Below are 4060 nucleotides of genomic sequence, written 5' to 3' on the forward strand. Positions count from 1 at the left end.
TTCCATGTTGTCTTTGCATAAATTTGTGTGGTGATTTGCATACATTTGCATTTTTGCCTTCAAAAACACCCAAACTCCCAGAATATAAAATAAAATGCAATTAATTAATTAATTGGTATGATGGATGACAAGGCTAGCCATATGGGATTGGTAAGGGGCCCTGATCAAGGGACAGATTTTCTGGGTTGTCCCCCTAAGCCATGGTGGATCTAGGGACACGGTGCAACATGTTCTGAAGTTGTCTGTCTCCTCCATTAGACACTGGGCCCTTGAGAACAGAAACAGACAGAGCTCTTTGATCTCCATATCCCTGGGCTCTGGCACCAGCTCCTCACATGTGAGACTGTTAATCATTATTTGGAGAATAAGCAAATCAACGACTTAGCAAGTTATTGGCTGTGCTATAAACTTATGGTGCCAGTGCAGATCAGACCCCCTAGGACCCACCCAGGCAAGACTTTACTGGACAAGGTTCAGACACAGTGAGAAGAACCTCTCCCAGGCCTGCTGAACTAGGGCGTGTGTCTATCGGTGCTCAGTAGATCGGAGGTCTAGGGAGAAGTTGTGGGACTGACCAGCCTAAGGACAAGGGTTCTTGGACTTGAGAAAGCCTGACTTGAGATCAGGGCCTCAACATGGCAGAAATTAGAAAGGAAAGAAGAAGCTGTGCATCTTCCTCTTGCTGCTCCAACCAGGAAGCTCTATGACCTTCTGAGACCAGCAAGGGCTGAAGAAGGGACCTTCGCTCTCTTTTCATGCCCAGTACAGGGCTTTGCTCAGAAAGAAATCTCACCAAACTTAGGAAAGTGCCTTATACACAACACCAGTGTTTGCCAAACCTTCCCCCGGGCCCTTCTCCTCACTTACCACATCTCCATGAAGAATGACACCTCCGCCCTGCCAATGGGCAAAGAGACACCTTGGTGTTGTTCTTCTATCAGTCAGAGTAGATGGCTCCTGTGTTCATCCTAGCCTGATGCCTGGCTTGGTGGCCAAATCTGTCTTATGCCTAGGACTCAGAAAAATCAAATCCAATTCAGGCAGCACAGAGCTGGAGGAGGAAGACAGAGACCTGAGGGTCACTAGGCCACCCGAGGACTTGCCCTCCAGCACATGCCATAGACACCCACTTGCGGCCATAGCATGCAACATGGATGGAGCTTGTCACCCAGGGGCCTGCCATGGAGCCAGCCTGTAGTTAGAGCCACCACGATGAGTGAGTATGTGGTGGTCAGGTGGGAGAGAAAGGGAAAGGGAGCAGCTTGTGCATTATGAAGAGAGATGGAACTGGACACTTGAGGGTAGATAGGAACAGCCTGTTGTGAGTAGTCATCCCTGCCACCTGGGGCCATGATAGGGTCCCAGCCTGAGCTGCTGCTTAGAGCTATGTCTGAGTCCATGGCTACCCAGTGGCAGGAGTTGGAGTCAACATCCATAACTCATATTACCACTAGAGAACTCGGGGATGTCCCTTCTTGGAATAGCTGCTGGAGACCCACATTGATGTCCAGGGGTTGTGCAAAACTGGCCGTTCCCTTCACTGGATGCCAGGCTCTGGAGAGCTGGCCCCATTTTTCACTAGTGACATCACTTGGAAAAGTGGGCCCTGTGCCTTGTCTGGGCAGCACAGTAGAGATGACCCTAGTGGAGGGAGTGCAGGCAAAGGACAGATCTAAGGGGATGGGAGATGAGAGAAGCTGGGATACATAACCCACAAAGACTCAATTAAAAAGTTTAAAAAAAAAACAAAAGGAAGGAAGGAAGGAAAAGAATGGCATCTGTTTTTTGAAGACCCCAAGAAAGCTAGCAGTTGGTAGCTGACATCTTTCCCAATTGTAAAATGGTGCAAGCTGTTTATTCTTTAAAATAGGAAGTTCCATTAGACCCCACTTACTAATTCACATCTGCTTTCACCCCAAATTTGGACAGCATTAAGGATCATTCCTCTTTATCTTTCACACATTTCTCTTCCCATAACTCGTGGAGAAAAGATCTGGGAACTGTACGATCAGACAGGAGCCTTCCCTCCACATGTGAGATATGTATAGCTGTTATGGAAACTGAGACTATGCACACAGGATGCTTACAACGGGTCATGGTATACAGTAACTGCTACCCTGACTGTAAGTTAGTACTTCTTATTATAAAGAAGCATTGTCTATGACAACACCTCACCTTCGCTTCATAGCCCAAGACAAAAATCAGGTGACCAAAAGGAAGGGAGAGATGGGAGGAAAATGTCACCAAGGTGACACCTTAGGATTCAAATAAAAAACATAGCAGTTCTCTTTCCACTATACAACTCCCAAGAATAGACCCCAAAGGCAATGCTTGGGTTGCAACCAGGGTGCTGCTTGGGTAGAGAAGTGAGAGGGACTCAGCAGTAGCCCAGCATCTTGGTCAAGCTGGCACAGGTCTCCCAATCAGGTGCGCTGATAGAGGCAAGGATTTAGTGATGTGTCCCTGGCTTCAAGGATGTGACACTGAGGAGGGACAGATGAGGAGTAAGGACTGGGGGCATCTTCAGGTTGCATGTGCTCTGTGCTCAGGAAGATGGAGAAAAGCCTTCAGTGAGAGGAAGCTGCAGTGAGCCAGGAAGGAGTGCAACCATGGCCAACCCTGCTCCCCTCCCATTTCCTTCATTCAAAATGGACCTGGGAAACATGACCGAGTAAGTGGACAAACGAGACTTGTCCAAGGAAAACACCAGGGAAGAGCTCAGAGCTGTGAAGCTTTCCCAGAGCAGTGTGAGAAGCATGAAGAGAGAACGAGGACAAGGAGGGACACATCGGGTTGAGTTCCAACGGTGGGGACAGGGCTTTGAGCTGGTTTTAACTATTCCTTGACATGACTCTGAGACGTAGCTGTAAGAGAGGTAATAGATTTGAAAGATAAACTGAATTGAGTTAAATTTAATTTAAAAGGGGGAGGAGGTAGGGAAAGCACAGTGCTGTGCAGGAGCTGGGCTTGAGCTGTGTATCATGAGGAGGAACAGCCCAGAAGGGTAGAGGAAGGGAGGAGGGAAAGGGATTGATAGGGGCCAAGGAGAAGCAGGAGCTGGGATGTTGCATGTATCTGACATTGGGTGAACGGTGTGCGAAACGAATATGTGGGTTCTTTGTAGTCAATTGCATGGTTCCTCTTGGCACAATTCCAGCACAAGACATACCCACAGAGAACAAAACCCATGCTCCAGGATGTAGTCGCCTGAGACTTGTCTTTCTCGGTCTTCCTGTGGCTTCTTTCCGCTCTCCTGATGCCCTCAGTCTTTGCCAACATCCTGAGTCTGAGGCCTGTCATCCCAACACCTACAACCCAGATACACTCAGTACACAACCAGTCTTCTCTCAGGTATGGAAGGAGTCTCCCAGGTTGTTTACGCTGCGCCTGTACTTGATAGATGGCTTAGTCAGCCTCTCCCTTCTTGAAAAAGACATAGGAAAAACCTGGGCCAGCCCTGTGAGCCATCTCAACTTTTACCCCTGATCCACACCTGGCACTTGTTGCTGGGGTCAATTTTGAAGCGTTTTTTTGCTGGAGATCAGGTCTATTCTACATTTTGTCCTCGGTGGGGATGAGGAATCCATGCTTTAATTTTCATAAGATCAGGAAAGGGGAGAAAACAAGCACGACCATATAGCATTCAGACGCTTGCAGACAACATACAGGGCTTTTGCTTTCTCGTCTGCCTGGACACCGTAGTGCACGTTCAGGGCTCAGTGGTCCTAGAGATCTTCTGGCTCCCAATCTGGGAAAGTCATGGAATCAGAGAAATGCGACACTCTCTCTGCACTTGGTGTTTTCCATGTTTCCCAAGGGGGTTCTGGGTAATCACTTTGTTTTTGAAGTCAGTATCCGCAGGGCCATTTGCAGGAGAGACTGGCTGTCTGTGAGGGAGGTAGAGAGCAGGAAAAGGCAGTATCCATCCGTTGGTTGGCCAGAATAGTTGAGCTCATATGGTGCACTCAAAGGCTGTGTTCTTGGAGAAGCCTCTTTCTCCTCTCCTGGGATCAGGTTGAGAGTCAAGAAGCAAGTAGTAAACACATAATAGATGTCAGCG

The 4060-nt window shown here is 48.3% G+C and overlaps 1 pseudogene; it reads left to right on the forward strand.

Moving 5' to 3' along the window:
• Positions 1-892: 892 nt before the first annotated feature.
• Positions 893-1022, forward strand: LOC120094483 (small nucleolar RNA SNORA48; annotated as a pseudogene).
• The last annotated feature ends 3038 nt before the right edge of the window (positions 1023-4060 follow it).

The sequence above is a fragment of the Rattus norvegicus genome, chromosome 8 (genome assembly GCF_036323735.1).
Source record: "Rattus norvegicus strain BN/NHsdMcwi chromosome 8, GRCr8, whole genome shotgun sequence".
Classification (NCBI taxonomy): Eukaryota; Metazoa; Chordata; class Mammalia; order Rodentia; family Muridae; genus Rattus; species Rattus norvegicus.